General features: G+C 37.4%; 2 long non-coding RNA genes across 2 annotated transcripts; one reads left to right on the top strand and one right to left on the bottom strand.

Moving 5' to 3' along the window:
• Window positions 1-432: 432 nt before the first annotated feature.
• On the bottom strand, window positions 433-8,203 carry LOC123629851. The gene is made up of 6 exons (XR_006732326.1): window positions 8,026-8,203; window positions 7,284-7,356; window positions 6,162-6,287; window positions 3,534-3,689; window positions 987-1,079; window positions 433-867 (listed from the first exon to the last, which is right to left on the bottom strand). It is a non-coding gene; the product is annotated as an uncharacterized LOC123629851 (long non-coding RNA).
• LOC123629850 lies at window positions 8,021-16,460 on the top strand. The gene is made up of 4 exons (XR_006732325.1): window positions 8,021-8,103; window positions 12,679-12,866; window positions 15,857-15,935; window positions 16,358-16,460. It is a non-coding gene; the product is annotated as an uncharacterized LOC123629850 (long non-coding RNA).
• Window positions 16,461-17,868: the final 1,408 nt, after the last annotated feature.

Raw genomic sequence — 17,868 nt, 5'->3', positions numbered from 1 at the left:
CAGAGAAACAGTTTTATTATCACAGGCACCATGCGAGGAGAGGGGAGTAATTTCTCAAATCCATCTTCCTCAATCATTTGGGAGAAAAGGTTTTTAAAGGGACTTTGGTGAACAAAGGGCTAGGGAATGGGGTCTGCTGATGGGTGAGGGATGAGCTCATAGGGTTGGAATGCAGAAATTATCTTGTCAGTTGGTAGGTTTCCTGGGTAGGGGCTTTCGAGGCTGTTGGATCCATTCCCACATCTGTCCACGGGTCTGGTTGGTGTCAGCAGGTCTCCAGGATGCAGAGTTTGAAAAACACCTCAAAGACCAGTCTTAAGACTTAAACAGCAATGGAGTCAAAAGTCTTGTGATTTACAATAGCAATTTGATCTATAGAAATAGTGGGGGGAGTCACATATCGGGTGACTGTCAGGGAGGCACAAGTAGTGCAATTAAGTAGTAACCCTTTGCAGCAGCAAGGAAGTTAGGGAACAATGGCTCTTTGATTTCTGTCTGTATCTGTACTTCTATGAAAATGAGACCTGGATTACTATTTATACTTTGTGGCTTCACAGTACTTTAATATGGACAGTTTCATCTCCATGTGTCCCTGCCAGTCTGTGAGAACAAAACAGGTTGTGAAATATTTGATACAAAAGGCCTTTGGTCCAGTTCTGGCAGATACAGGGCTTGGTTTTGTCACGAAACCAAGTCAGTCCAGACTTTTGGTCTGTCCATATGTAATCATTAGTGTCCGTCAACTTAGCAAAGGGAGCAAGCTGCAGAGGCCTGGCTTGTGAGCCATCCAGAACATCTTATCATTTAGCAAGCATTGACATCATGAGGGGTAGTGTCAGCATCATCTAAGAGGTGCAAGAATGCCTCCTGTGGAATCAAACCATTGATCACAATATTGCCCTAGAATGTCACCAGAAGAGATAAAAATTTTCTTTCTAGTGACTTTACCTGAGAAAAAGACACTCTTTCTGTGTTCAGTTACTCACCAACAGCAGCAGTACCATAACATGTTTTCTTTGGCTGTGGATGCCACTGCTTGTCATATCTCCATCTTCCAGACCAGTCCCACCAGGCACTCACTTTGGCAGAAACAAAAATGAGTTCAAGTTCCTTTGTATGATTTACATGGTGGCACAACTAGCAATTGGATTGATTAGTTAGTGTGGCCAGGGTTTGAAAAACTGGTGCAAAGGGATGCTGGGTCTGTGTCTGACCTGCTGGAAAAACAGTAAGAGTTAGTAAGAGTGAGTCATAGTTTGAAAGAAAAGTCATAGTGGAAGATTAAAAGGGAAATTGGGATAGGTTGAGGCAATCCCCACTCAGCTTCCCATGTGCAATCCTCGAACAGGGAGGCTCAAAAGAAAAAGGGTTTATGAAGAACCCTTCTTGAGGGGAGGGGATAAAAAGAGAGAAAAAAAAACACACAAAAAAGGAGTTGTTAGATAGAAGATGTGGTTTCTTGATCTAAGATCTTGGGAAAAACCTGGCTACTTTGTGAAGATGTCTGCTTCAGGGGCCTGGGAACTAGCCCTGGAAATCCTTGCTTTCGGGTCACTGTAGGGGTGATCTTCCTACTGTCTCAGTGCACTTTGGTGTAGCTCGCATGAATCCGGGAAAATTTTTCTTTTATTTTGATGGCCATGTAGGTAGTTAACAGTACTTCAAAGGGGCCTGCCCAGAGAGATGATAGTACATGTGTTTCTCTAAAAATTTTGATGTATACAGACTCTCTTGGTCAAAAAGGATGGCAGAGCATATCAGTTGGTGGAAGCCATGGTCCTTTCACCTGCTGATGATATGTTTCAAGCATATTAGTCAGTGTCTGCATATAGCTAGTCCCGGTATCAAATTGTTCACTTAAATCCCAACAGTGTCCAGACACCCTGGCAACAGAAGATCACCTGCCTCCAGAGGCATCTTTGGAGTCTGTGTAAATAGTGGCAACATTTCCTTTTACCAATATATAATCTCTAATGAGGGCTATAACAAAATTGACTCAAGGAATTTTTGGGTGAGCTTTTGAGTGCCCAGAAATATTTTATGTTAAAACTAAGTAACAGTTGCATGTACCCTCTGGAGTTTGGACCTAGAGGCTTTATGGCGTCACTCAGTCAGAGACTTTCAAAGAATGAGGATGTCTAAGAGGACACCCGGTTTTTGGAGTAAAACATTGTCCATATGCTGAACAAGTAAGGAAAAAGAATGGATCCCCGGCTAAACGTCAAAGTATGAATCAGCTGTGACAATTTGAGAGAATACTGAAGGACATTCACAGTTTCTCTGAGTACTCAGGTCCATGTTAATAGTCTCACTGTGTAGGTGAATGTAACAGAAATTGTGAAGTAGAGTGAAATGGAATTAAAAAAAAAAGTTGAGCAGAGGTCAATTATTGTACTATTAAAGTCACATACTCTAAAAAAGCATTTCAATTAGTTTCTATTTTCTAGAAAAATATTTGATGTAGCAATTATTTCTAAGATAATCAATTAAAGTACCTTTGTATATATTGGTAGCAAAATATTATATACATAACATATATAGACACAAGGAAATATAGCTATACAGATGGAAGAAGATATAATCAGTCTTACAAACAATTTTTTTCCATGGATCTTAAAATTATATTTTAATCTAACTACAAATCTTTGCATATTTTGTTGTTTTAAGCAATTGCTAGCTAGGTAACACTTCGCTGTTAGGAAATTTTTGCAATTTCTATAACTGTTTGCTTAGACACGCACCTAGTATGTATACATGCATAGGTAGGTGAAGTAAAGTAGTTAATTTAAGGATCCCATATTTGGCTGCATCTTGGCTGTGACTCACAGGTCTCCATTAGCAATTAAAACACTATTTCTCCATAAAAACCAGACAAGAATAAGAAAGAAAGGAATGCAATACAGAAATATCTGTGAATTCTTGAACACATGACTAACATGGATTGTACCCTAACAATTTACTGGGAGTTTCTTTATGACACAGATGGATATTGTGGGTGGTCCACACAGGGTTTCACCACTGAGTCGGCTCCCGCCTCTCACCTGTGTCTGAGGTTCTGTCTCCAGGGGTCTAACACCACCGAGAGGGCTCAAAATGCCGAGTGATCAGCTCTCATGTGCGTTTCCTGGATGAGCCTTCTTTTAAATAATTTTGTTGGGGATTCCCTGCAGGGACACGTCACGCCAGGGGCAGTCCCCCCAAGCACTCCCACTTGTACCCACAGTCACCCAGGCGTGCCTTTGGCCGGGAGGAGGAAAATGCCCTTTCTCTTTGGAGCTCAGCAACTCAGTCTCTCATTTGTCTACAAACGGGACAGTTCAGGTTCCTCTTTCCTTTTATAACGGCCCAGAAAAGCCAATTCAGAGAAATTTTGGGAGGAAGAGGCCATGAATGGAGAAGACCTTTTTGAGTTCATCACCATGTCAAAATTAGGACCCCTCAAAACTACTTCCCAGTAAAAGTATTGACAGATCAGAAAAATCCATGACCATCAACCAAGATCGTGAGGGCCGTGCAGTCTCAAGAGAACTAACCTGTTCAGACCAAGTGAAATCTTGAAGCAGTGTGAGCACCCGAGGGGGCCATGCCTTTACCTGGCACTCATGGTTGGCTACTCTCTCAGGGGTTGGTGAGTCTTCTGGGTGCCACACAGGTTGACATCATCTTGTGAACAGACAGGAACCCAAACTCTGAAAAGTAAATGAAAGAGGTTTATCCTGAGCTGAGTATGTGTGACCATGGACCAGAAAATCACAGGCAAGAGGTTTTCAGCGAGTGCTCTCACTCTGATTGGGTTACATCTTGGCTTTATACCTTTCAGAAGGGCAGGGTTTGCCCATAATTCAGTACACAGAAGGTATACATTGGTTTTGCCCCAAAAGGCATGACATGTCAAAGGGGGGTATTACAGGTTACCGGTGGGTTTAAGGATACTGTTTGGAGATTCTCTTTGTATTGTAATAACCATTGTGTTTACCCTAAAATAAAGTATTATATAAAATTTAACAGCTTAGGGATTTGTTCTCCTAAGCAGAAACTGTGCTGTGTCTGTGCAGTGGACACATAACGTCCTAGCCAGTAAGAGTTGGACAAATGAACAGTGGATAAGACCAAAGGGAAAACTGAAGCTGCCAGTTTAAGCCCTTGTAACCACAGGTTCAAATCCCTAATGGTAACGTTCATATCAAATGATAGAAAGAGGGAGTTAGAAACACATTTTATGTGTACCTTTGCACAGACATTGAAATCAGGGGAAGAAAATACATCGTATCTAGGATTCAATGGCCAAAACCATAATAACTTCATAAGCTTTTGACCATAAGTATGTCTTTCTGTGCTCCTATGTGCTTCATGTTTCCATTATGTTAATTTTCTGACCATTTATTTTAGTTCAGCCTGTCTCCCTTTTTAGATACTTAAGAACATTAAACACATGGGCAGTTTTGTTCATAAGGCAGGAGATTTTGCTGTTATTGTGAGACTAACATTAAATATCCCTAACTTATCAGAAATGATACAAACACAGACCATTTTGCTTTAGGATGGGTTTAGAGTTGTAAGATTTTTGTGCTAAAAACTGACACTTTAAACACATCAAACTGTCCAGGAGCATACATAAAAATGTATGCTCACAATTTGAAAAAATTTTCACTTTCACTTCACCATTCATACTTACCCTGTTTAAATAAGCCAATTCATTTACCAAAGTTTACTAAATTTATAGGAAATACAGAGTAATCTTGCTTCTTTTTAAGTAAGTTAGAAGTGCTACCTTATGTATAAAACAGTCTGGCATCATGTAAACACAACACATACTACAAGGATATCCACAAATAAATCTAAACACATGCACACATATAAACATACACACACGTACACACACACACAATGTTCCATTACCTTTAACCTCACAATTCTAGCCATGAGGTTCTGATAGAAACTCCCCGGTTTACAAAACATCACCGGACCAGAATTACCTCTGACAAAACTGGTCTCTTTCATATGTTTGAATTTTCATGGCCCTGAGAGTTAAGCTAATTAAGCCTATGGACCAAAGTGTTGGATAAAAGAGTTTAGTGGCAGTCTGATTTTAAAAAGACCCTTTTATCCTTTTTTTCTTTCTTTTCCTTAGAGGAAAAAGAGTGCTCAATCTTTGTGTTTTAGCTTGAACTGGCTGTAAGATCTCCAAGTAGCTTTGAATGACAAATAGCATAAACTTTGAGTCCACCTCAAGAGCAACAGGAAAACTTAGCAGGTTGAGAGTTGACAGAACAGACAACAGAGACAGAGAGCTTGAAAGACTGGACATTTTAAATTCATAGAGGCAGGTCGAGCACTTGAGCTCTGAATTTTCATGGATGCAATTTGCCCTTCAGTTAAAACATGTGCACAAGAATTGGCCCTAACCAGCTGCAGTCCTAGCGTACCTGGCACGCCTTTGAATCTTGCCATTTACACACACACTTGTGAGTAGAGTTGCCGGAATGCGACCGGGGTGCCCAGATAGGATCATTCTCCTTGCCTTTTCTCACTTGTAGAGGATTGGCTTCCCATTTTTCTTTACAGGAAGCAACCGAACAGCGGTCTAGGGGTCAGTGTAGTGGATCAGAGTGTGCTGATTGTGGGCAGGACCACACAGGGTATCACCACTGAGTTGGTTGCTGCCTCTCACCCGTGTCTCAGGTTCTCTCTCCAGGGCTCTAACACCTCTGAGAAGGCTCAAAATGCCAAGTGATCAGCTCTTATGTGCATTTCCTGGCTGATCCTTCTTTTAATTAATTTTGTTGGGGATTCCCTGCAGGGACATGTCCGACCGGGGGCAGTCACCCCAAGCACTCCCACTTGCATCTGCAGTCACCCAGGTTTCCCTTTGGCTGGGAGGAGGAAAATGCCCTTTCTCTTCGGAGCTGAGCAACTGAGACTCTTATTTGTCTACAAATGGGACAGTTCAGTTTCCTCTTTCATTTCACAAAGGCCCAGAAAGGCCAATTCAGAGAAATTTGGTGAGGAAGAGGCAATGAATGGAGAAGACCCTTTAGAGTGCACCTCCAAGTCAAAATTAGGATCCATCAAAACAGCTTCCTAGAAAAAGTATCCACGGCTCAGAATATACCAGGACCATCAACCAAGATTGTGAGGTCTGGGGACACAGGAGGACTTACCAGTTCAGCCCAAGGGAAAGCTTGGAGGTGGGTGGCTTTGGATGCTGTGCTGCTACCTGTTGCTGATTTTGGGCTCCTCCTTCAAGGAATCCTGAGTCTTCTTTGAACCTCAGGTGTGAGCACCATCTTGTGAAAAGAAAAGAACCCAAACTCTTTAAAATAATTAAAGAGGTTTATTCTGATCTGAACATGCATGACTGGCTCACCTGGAGCACATGGCCTCAGGAGGTCCTGAGAATATGTGCCCACACTGCTGAGGTGCAGTTTGGTTGTATAGGTTCATGCAGGTAGGAACTACAAATAACTCCCTAAGTCAGTATGTGGAGGGCGTGTATTGTTTTCCCTGAAATGGCAGGACATCTTAAAGTGTGTTCTTATATGTTATATGTGCACTTACAGTTTCTTTGACTTGTAACTGGTTAAAGTATGAAGCTTTGTCTTAAGTCTTGGAATTTCTTAACTTAAGAAATCTGTTGCCCAGATGCGGTGGCTCACGCCTGTAATCCTAGCACTCTGGGAGGCCAAAGGTGGGTGGATTGTTTGAGCTCAGGAGTTCAAGACCAGCCTGAGCAAGAGCGAGACCCCATCTCTACTAAAAATAGAAAGAAATTATCTGGACAGCTAAAAATATATATAGAAAAATTAGCCGGGCATGGTGGCGCATGCCTGTAGTCCCAGCTACTCGGGAAGCTAAGGCAGGAGGATTGCTTGAACCCAGGAGTTTGAGGTTGCTGTGAGCTAGGCTGACGCCATGGCACTCTAGCCTGGGCAACAGAGTGGGACTCTGTCTTAAAGTATAAAAAATATAAAAAAATAAAAATAAAAAGAAATCTGTTAATGAGAGATAAGCCATTGGATGTTTACTGAAACTCAAGAGGTCTCTTATGTAAATTGAAGGCGTATAGGTTTGTTTTAGGCTATTTTCCTTCTATAGCCTTAGGTCTGTTCATGATTTGGTGTCTCACTGTCATAAAGTATGATGTCTCCAAAAGGATAAAGGTGCACCTACCGTTTCATAGCCAGTATCTGAGCCTTAGGTTATTTCTGCAGTGCCCTTTGCCAAGAGGAAGTCCATTCCATCACAGCTGGGGGGATTAAGATTTTATTTTAGTTCATACAAACCTGACTGTAGAGAGTTGTTCTTTTTCTCTTGATCCACCACAATCACTGTGCGGCCTCTTCTGAAGCTAGTGCTCTGCGGAATTATTTACATTAAGCAGAAAAATATTATCACCTTGCTATGAATACCTGGTCTACTCCTAGCAACACCAAACCTTAACAGTGCTAGGTGAGTTTCCAAATATTAGAGGTTGCTTCTCTCTTCTTAGTGTCTCCTTTTGACCAAGCTAAAGTCAGGTTTCTGGATGTAAATCAATGACCTCTACCATTTCTGTGATTTGCTAATCAGCTGCTTGTCTAGGGAGCATGGCCTATAGAAATACTAGGGCTTTTAATTCACCATCTTATAATAGGACATCTTTTTGTTTCTAAAGCATTTCATAGTCGTGAACTAACCTAAAATCATACCTACCACAACAATAAATATTTCTTTCTTTATCTTTTGGCAATTGATATATCTGAATGATGGCAATTAATGCAACCATCTGGAATTATTTTATTTCTGTGAGAAGCTTATATTTCAAGGCCTGATTTAAGTTTCTTATAGCATACTCAGCTTCATAATTTTTAGTTTTTTTAAATTATTAACCACATAAAACCACATTAAAACCAAGGTTGTTTTGTCTATAAGGTTTAAATTATTGTGAATAGTTCCCAAAATGCTGGCAAGTAATTGTTGGGTTCTTTCTTTAGGTGATGAATGAAGGGTGGCTGGATTCAAAGTGAAGCAGCAATAAATAGAGACCTTTGAAGACGAAAGCAGTAATATTTCACAGGATGCCAGGTGACTGCCAGTAAAAGAGTCTGTGGAGGATAGGAACCAGTAAGTGTAGTAGAAACTCTGGAACTAAATCAATGGAAGTTTTCATACATTTTTCTATTGCTGTTATAGATCCCAAACAAGGTGGATATGGCTTGGCCACTAGATCTAACAAAATACTGAAATAAGCAGTAGGTCTCTAATGATTCCCACATACTTGAGTCAGCACTTGGTCAGAGTTTTCATGAACAAAACATGAAAAAGGATTTGTGAGCCTAGAATCCTAGAGAAAAATCTGATAGTTTATATTTCAGTATTTATGTTTAAATAGCAGCATGCTTCTTTTAACTTGAAAAGTACACAGTTATTAAAACATACTTCTATTAATATGTTTTACTAATATATAATTAACCTAATATCAACTCTCTTTTGGATTTGCCAGGTTTGGAGCACTTTAATTTTTGCACAGACGGAAGTAAAACTTACTTTTTTGTTGTTTTTAAATACCAAGGTTGAAGGACAATGGCTCTCATAACAGTTTTGAATTATTTAAAACCTAAAGAGTTTTAACAAACCTAATTATTCCTATTTTCCTTTGTTTTGTAGAACAAAATTACTGTTTTGAATTTTGGAAAGCTAAAACAAAAAATAGTAGTTACAGAAGACATGATATAAATCATAACTAATGTCAGAAATAATTTCATACATTTTAAAAACACTGTAACAATTGTAATTGAAAATAAATTATGAAAAGCAAACAAGACTTCTTTTTAAAAACTGATTTAGGAGTGTAAAAAACAATAACCAAAATTTAACAGAATTACAAGAAGAAACTTCCACATAAGCATAAAATAGCCCAGTCATTTTAAATAAAAATGTCACTCATTTTGTTTCTGCTTTATAAGTATTTATATAATAATTTAAAGGAAAGGACTTATAGGTTTAGACATACACAGATATATAAATATAAAAATTGGTAATAATAAAAATTCCCTATGGTTTTAACAAATAATTAACTAATCAGTATATTAAATAATACATATATATCATATTAAATTTGTCCTGTGGATAAACTATTAATTTCTTAAATAAGAAGGAAATCATATCTAGTTTCTTGTATACATATTTTCATGTCTCTAATTATCGTATCTTATATAATTATTTAAATTAAGTGTCTTCATATTAAATATAAATGTTATATATCATAAAATATAATTTATATATTATAAATGAAATTATATAATATTTATATTAAATATCATCTTTAATTAAAATAACCTTTTCCAGACAGAAAAAAAGAACTAGAGAATAAAAAAAACATGAATTGTTTTACTGTTTTTTCTCCATCAACACATATTAACAATTGATTAACAATTGAAATAGATGAATATACACATATTCACATACATATACACACACATACATATTTATTTGTGTTGTATAATTTTGAACATACTCATACTCTGAGGGCAACTGGAGGATATATATTTTGTCCTTAAGCCATTGCCATTCAAAAATAACAAGAATAGATATTATCATTATTTATAAGTGTTTTGTGTCTGTTTTTTACTAAGAAACTTTCCAGGCTTTCAAAACTTATTAATTAACTGAATGATTTATCTAAGATCTTAAAGGTAGATAAGGATAGGGAAATTGTAATTTATCTAATACATTAAATCCTTATGATTTGTAGCTTGTAAAAATATTATGAAATTAAAACGTTTAGAATGGCATCCATTATCATTTCATTTAGTTCAATATAAGTTGGTACATATAATTTTGTGTTTTAAGCAGTGATGAGATCAGTGGTAATTTACTTATAAATCCAATATAGGAAATTTATAAAATTTAAGTCACAAGAAATTTTACCCTCTTATTAAACAAACAAAAATATTGTTCCTAACATATGTTTCCATTGTAAGCTGATTTTTTAACATGAAATCATACCATACACTAAACTTTTTTGATGTTGAAACCAAAGCCATTACTTCTTAGCTCCTAACTATCGTAACAGAAGCTTACTACGTAAATAAGCTTTTAAGCGTCTACCAAAAGAAACACCACTTAATAACTTTTTTCTTCTTCCTTTTTACGTTTATAGCTTAATTGATGTATGATTAGCATACCCTAAAATTTGCCCACTGGAAATGTAAACTCAAATTGTTTTGATAAATTTGTACTTATGCAAACATCACCACAATCCAGTTTTAGAACATTTCCATCACCTGCAAAAAGTTCCTTCACAATCATTTGCAGTTAATCCCGTCTCCCACTCCCCACCTTAGAAAAATGCTGACCTACTTTGTCTCTATAAACTTACTTTCCTAGACATTGTATGTAAATGGAATCACACAATATGCAGACGTTTTTGGTCTGGCTCCTTTCACTCAGCATGTTTAAGTTTCATCCAGATTTTAGTACTTAGTAGTGTGCTTTTAATTACTGAATAGTATTCCATAGTATGTATATACCACATTTCTTTAATCATCTGCCAATTGATGCATATTTGGATTGCTTCCAGTTTGAGCCATTATGAACAACACTGCTAGAAACATCCACGTATGTGTCTCTGTATGAACGTGTTTTCATTTCTTTTAAAGAGATTCCCAGAAGTAGACTTACCAGGTTGTGTGGTAAGTCTAAGAAATTGCCAAACTGATTTCCAAGGTAGCTGTACCTTTTTACACTCCCACCTACAACATGTGGGGATTCCAGTTTCTCTGCATTCTCATCAACACTTGTTATTTTCTGGGTTACTGCAGTCATTTTAGTGGGTATGTAATAGTATATCATTATGGTTTTAATCTGAACTTCTCTAATGGTCAATAATGTTGAGTATTATCACAATGTGCTCATCATTCATAGGCCCATTAGCCATTCTTATATCTTCTTTGGTGAAATGTCTGTGCAAGTCTTTTGAACATTTTTTAGTTTTATTCTTATTGTTGAGGTTTACATGTTCTTTATATATTCTGGATTCAAGTCTATCATCAGATATATTATTTGTGATTTCATCGTCCAGTGTGTGGCTTGTGTTTTAGTTTTCTTAATGGTGTCTTTAGAAGTGAAAAACTTTGTAATTTCTATAAAAATCCATTTTAATGTTTTCTTTTATGGACTATGCTTTTAATGTTGTCTGTATGAACATTTTCCACAACACAAGGTAATGCATTTTTTCCCTATTTCTTATTGCAATTTTAAAGTGCTGGCTCTTACATTTGGATTTATGATCCACTTTTAGTTAGTTTTTATGTGCTGTGTGAAGTAATAATGCTTTTTTTGGCTTATGGGTATTCAATTGTTTCAGCACTATTTGTTAAAAGACTGTATAACTTTGTCAAAAATCATCTGACCATAAATTTAAACATTTTTTAAGGACTCTCAAATAATTTTCATTGATCTATATACCTGATCTTGTGTCAACACCATGATGTCTTGATTACTGGAGATTTATAGTAAGTTTTGAAAACAGGTACATAAGTCCTTCAACTTCATTCTTTTATGTAAAAAATGTGTCTTCATTATTTTAAGTCCTTTTCATTTCCATATAAATTTTCAAATCAACTTGTCTATTCCAATAAAAATGTCTACTGGGATATTTATAGGACTTGCTTTGAATTTAGAGTTTAATTTGGGTAGAATTGTGATCTTGACAATACTGAATCTCTAATCAATGAATACAAAATGTCTTTCCACTTATTCCTATCTTCTAAATTTCTCTCCGTGATGTTTTATAATTTTCAGTGTACAGGTTTACAAATTTTTTGCTAAATTTATTCCTATTTTATTCTTCTTCATACTATTTTGAAAGAAATTTTTATTTCATTTTGTTTATTGCTAGTATATAGAAACAATTGATTTTTGTAGTTTGATCTTGTATCCTACAGAGTTATTAAGCTCATTTATAACCTTAAAAATCATCTGACCATAAATTTAAGCAGAAACAGAAAAATAAATGCCGTATGTTCTTATAAGTGTAAACTATGGCTACACCAGGGCACACAGAATGGTATAATGGAGACTTAAAAGGAGGGAGGCGGGAGGGGGTGAGGGATGAAAATTATTTATGGGGTACAATACACACTATTCACGTGATGGGTACAAAAGCCCAGACTTCACTATATCACATATACATGTAACAGAATTCAACTTGTACCCTATTCTATCAAAATAAAACAAAAATGAACAAAATTTTACCATTAAATAAACATATAAATAAATAAATGGGCTACATGAGGGGTGGGAATCTTCTAGCGAGTGAGATCATTCTTGGCATTTTCAGGAAAAACTTGATGTCAGAAGCATCAATGTGAAAAACATCACTCCTCCATCCAGAAGAATTCAGGCTGCTTGGACTTATAGATGTGGCCAAAAGAGGGCCCAGCTCTGAGGTCATTAAGTTACTGAGCCCTTTTGATGACTCACTAGGACTAGATGTAGGCCTTACCTCAGATATAAGCCCAACCCCTCCATTTCCAGAAGAGGAAGACCTCACAAGTCGGGACATCATTGAGAGATAGCAGAAAACTTTCCAATTTCATTGTGAGGAACAAAGCTGAGCTCTCTGATGGTTTATTTTCTAAGGACCTCTCTCAGGTGGCCACTTTCATTCCCACCACCTGAATTCTCTTTCTGCAGCCCAGGCTACAGTGGGAACTGCGTGGGCCTTCTCACTAAGAAAACCGACCTTGCTATGAAGCTCTCTCTGTCCGCGCATGTACGACGCATCTCTCACAGGCACTGCGATCCAGAAAACTCAAGTGGCCGTCTCCATTGCGGTCATCTGGACTTCCAGGCAAACAGGACACACAGGGGACAATGAGCAGGTAAGCTGAAGACTCTGGAAAGCAGGGCTGGCTCCGGACGAAATTTCTGGAAACCAAAGTGGCAAAGTGGAGGACTGTGGCAGCCAGAAACTGAGAAGTCATGGAGGATTAGGAAGCAGAGGGGAGAAAGCTGTAGAATAGATGAGACTCACTGGAAGTGGCAGGCAAGAGGGTGACCTTGAGACATGACCACAGGAAGGTGGTCACAGCCAAAGGGCGGGTGCTGGAGCCCAAGTTCAGCCCTTCAAGTCCATGCGGGCTCTGCTGCACTCAAGCTCGGCAACCAGCTTTTCATCACTACCCTTTGCCTGCCCGGCCAATCCCCAACTCCGCTCCAGGTGCGTCACAATGTCACCCCTGTGACCTCACACTCCCCCACTCCTGACCCCACCCACCTGTTATTTCATGGAGGCAAGTCCTCCTCTCTCTGTCCCTGTGCCAGGGGCACCCACTAGCTTCACCCCTTATGTCCTTCGAGCCGTTCCCTCTCACCTAGCCGCCTCCACTGGTCCAGCGGAGCAAGATGTCCCAAGTTTTCAGGTGGCTCATAATTGAGGCTCATTCCCAGGATGCTGGGATGACTGGGCCCCAGGAGCCAAGCGGACAGGCTTCACAAAAACACAGGGTAGGGAGGGGTCGGAGACTTGCAGCTGTCTACTGTCCTGATTCTGCCACCAGCATTTGCCCCCCCCTCCCTTTGAGGCACTTTCCCGGCCACGTCCATGAGTTCGGAGGGTGACAGTAAATCAGCTCGACCATAGCTGTGAGGAATAGGAACCAGGAGAAACTGAGCCCCCAGGTGTGCGCTCAGCTTTGGGGAGGCACAGCCTGGGGGCTTCGGTGTGGGGAAGAGAGTCTCTGAGGGCTGGGCTCCAAATTTGAGGATCAATTCAACAGTTCTTCCCCCACAGGAATCAAGTATTTTTTTTAATACTTTAATCTGTTGGGGAGCAGCCTGGATGGAATTAACATGCCACCTGGGGAGAAAAATTGATCAATGTCACACGTGCAAAAAAAAGAGTATACTCATTCTATTTGACAACTTCATTTGATTATTCTAAAAAATAATGCATTGGAGGCACTGATAAAGTGGGTGTTAATAGGGTGTTATTTTTCATTATCAACATTGTAAAACATATATTTCACAACCTATTAAAGTCTTACTAATTGTCATTTTCTTACATAAAAGTACATCTCTAATTCCTATGTTACCTACAGCATTTTTATCTCAACTACTGCAAAGTTTGCCTGTTGATGGGCAATTGGATAGTACTTTTTAAATAGTTAAATCAAGCTAATATTTGAATTTTTAAAATGACATTCACTGGGCCAGGCGCAGTGGCTTACACTTGTAATCCTAGCACTCTGTAAGGCCAAGGCAGGAGGATCGTTTGAGCTCAGGAGTTCGAGACCAGCCTGAGCAAGAGCGAGACCGCATCTCTACTTAAATAAAAAAAAAAAAATAGAAAGAAATTTGCTGGAAAACTAAAAATATATAGAAAAAAATTAGCTGGGAATGGTGGCACATGCTTGTAGTCCCAGCTACTTGGGAGGCTGAGGCAGAAGGATTGCTTGAGCCCTGGAGTTTGAGGTTGCTGTGAGCTAGGCAGATGCCAGGGCACTCTAGCCCAGGCAACAGAGTGAAACTCTGTCTCAAAAAAACAAAAACTTGATGTTCTTGAGCTTCATCTATGTTGAGACATTTAGCTGGCATTTATTCATTTTCACTGCTGAACTTTATTTTATTGTATGACTATATTACCATTTATTGATTCAGTCTTCTTTTACCAAAATTAGGTTGTTTTCAGTTTGGGGCTATTATGAGTCATGTTGTATGAACATTCTTATACACATATTCTGTTGAATGAGTACTGTACTCATGGTCTGTTGAAATAAATTCTAGTGTTACAGAAATGCATAGGTTCAATACCTTACTCGATGGTAACCTGATTTCCAAAGTTACTTTACTATTACACCCCAACCAACATTAGATGAATGTTCAAGTTCCTCCACATCGTGATCATTTTCACACATTTTAAACCTTATCAAAAAGATGGTGTACAAGGGTGCCTTATTTTGGTTTCAATTTTAATTTCTATTACTACAAATGAATTTTAGCATCATGTCATATACTTTGAGACAGTGTATTTTCTCTTCTGTGAAAAGCTTTATGTCACCTGACCATTTCTCCATAAGACTGTTATTTTTTAAATCTATTAAAGAGTCTATCGATTTCCCCATGATCTTCAATCCTCACTAACAGTAATATTTGTTACTCATGGAATCTCCACACAGTTATCCACATTTCCTAGTTCCTTTTTGGATAGGTGGAACCATGCTTTTAATTTATGGGACAAGGTCTCTGAGCGGTCACTTTTAAGTCAAAGGACTTATGAGCTGGCACATGATCCTCTCGTTCTTGCTACTCTGGCCATAATGACCAAAACGACCACAAGGCTCCCAAACGTACAGCTATAAGATCATTAAGCTGCTTTTTGCCTGGATCCCTGAGTGATTCTGGGGAGCAGATTACGCATCCCACCCCCACCCACCCCAGCCAACTCACACTGGATTTGTGTTGTGAGAAATGTGAAGGAGAATCTGTTACTACTGTATATGCTAGTCTGACCTTGACTTAACTGCTCATTTATGAATCAAATTTCCAGGCAGGTAAAAGTTGGTTTTGAGCTCTGTGTTATGTTCCACAGGACCATTTATCTATCGCACAATGAACAGTATGTTATCTCAGTGAGTATAAAGTGTTTTTTTATTTCAGCATATTATGGGGATACAAAAGTTTAGGTTATGTATATTGCCCTTTGCCTCCCTCCCCCAAGTCAGAGCTTCAAGCGTGTCCATCCCCCAGGCAGTGCGCATCGCACTCATTATGTATGTATACACCCATCTCAGTAGGGAAAATCCCTGTACCTTCGTCTATCTTCAGGAGTGTTTTGACTATTTTTATTTTTTATTCTTTTATATATTTTTAGGATCATCTTCTCAAGTTCTGTGCCAGAAAAACCCCATTGAGATTTTGCCTGCAATTACATTAAATATATGATCACTTTGGTAAGAATTTGTATCTTTGCTCTACTGAATGTTTCATTAAAGAATATGTGCTCTACTGAATGTTTCATTTAAGAATATTTTATATCTCTGCATATTTGTTTAAAAATGTTTTTCAATATATTTTATAATTTTTTCATAAAGGATTTATACATCCTTTATTATATTAATCCCTAAATACTTCATATTTTCATGAAGTATTTTCTAAATAGTACCTATTAAAAATTATTTCATACAATTGATCCCTACTTGTTTATGAATGTTCAATTAATTTTACATTTTGATATGTATCCAGCCACTTTATTAATTTTATTGTTTCTAATACTTAACTAAAATCTCCTTTAGATATTTAACATAAGCAATCATAACATCTGTGAATAATGACAATATTTTTTATTCTTTCAAATATTTATCTTACTTCACAGATCCTGCCAGGATCGTCAGTATAATCTTGAGAAGAAATTATAATAGCAGGCATCTTTTCTAATCATTTAATATCCTATTAAGATGGGAGATATATATTTTGAATCTTTCCAGGGACCCAACTGGAAATTTTCATAATTAATTCAAGGTTAAAGATGCTTAAGTTAGAATTCAATTTAGGGGAGGTTTGTCAAAGATGTTAAAGGGCTCAAAACATTTGACCAAATCAAAATCAGAGAACACTGTAAAATAGTAGCCATTGATTTAACCAAAGTGATAATCAAAAGACTTTGAAAGCAGTACAGAAAGTTACATGGATGCAAAAACCTTCACCAGTAAGCCGGTAAACCCAGGCAAGAAAGTATGTTGAAGGGGTGATGCCACTGTGGGGGCAGGGGACATGCAGGGGACATGAGATACAGCCAACCCTCTTAGAGTATAGGAAGCTTGGTAATTTTTTACAGGATTTCACATGAACAGAAAAGAACAGAGAATAACATGACCACCTACTCCCCTGTTAACAAGTAAAAGATTACAAAACTCAATGTCCTCATGTATCTATGTAAAATCATCCCCTAGACAACAGTTCTCCCACTGTGGACAGCCACTCTCATCTGTGTTTGCTGATATTCTCTACTTATTTACATTGTTACTTCGTATGTTTGTATCTGTAAATGTGTATTTTTGGTTTGTTTGTTTTTATATCAATGGTAACATGTATGCTCTTCTGAAACTTGCTATTCTATGGTTTTGGGATTTATCCATGTTGATCTATATAGCTCAAGTTGGTTATTTTAACTGATGTGTAATATTCTAGTTTATACAACTACAATAATCTTCTCAATTGTTGAACATTTAAAATGTTTCCAATTTTCCATTACTATGTAGTGGTGAAATACAGTAAAATAATTTCACTATTATAATAAAAAATAATTTTTGCTAAAAAAAGAAAGTATGTTGACAACTTTGAAGACATTTCTAATTTTATAAAACTTTTCTTGTCATGTGAACTGAAAATTTGATTTAATTACTAAATATTTTGAGTGCTCATTTATTTAAACCAATTTTGCTGACTATACCAGATTTTATTATGTAGGCATTACATAGGACATGGTGCATGTGTATATGCATCAATATACCTAAATATATATATATATATAATGTGTATATATATATATATATATATATACACACATAAAGGTCTTAAAGTTTTCATTTTAGAATTTCAGTCATGAGATAGTAAAACATATAAACTCGCCAGTTTATAAAAACCAGTTGGATCTAAATCATTTTTCTGACAAAATGAGATAAGGTTAAGATTTTTTTAAGTAGGCCATCTTATAAAGGCTGTCAACCAAATTTTGGGTAAAGCAGTTTGACTCAGTTATCAATATACTGGATTGTACAAAGAACACTTAACTGTGAAAATATGACTGAAATATGTGAGAAGGCTGAAAACAAGAGTTCTTCTGACAAGTTCTGATAGTTTCTTGGACTCAATTCTTCATCCTTG

Source organism: Lemur catta, unplaced genomic scaffold (assembly GCF_020740605.2).
Source record: "Lemur catta isolate mLemCat1 unplaced genomic scaffold, mLemCat1.pri scaffold_53_ctg1, whole genome shotgun sequence".
NCBI lineage: Eukaryota > Metazoa > Chordata > Mammalia > Primates > Lemuridae > Lemur > Lemur catta.
The sequence above is the reverse complement of the archived record's forward strand: the minus strand, read 5'-3'. Positions and strand labels throughout refer to the sequence as shown.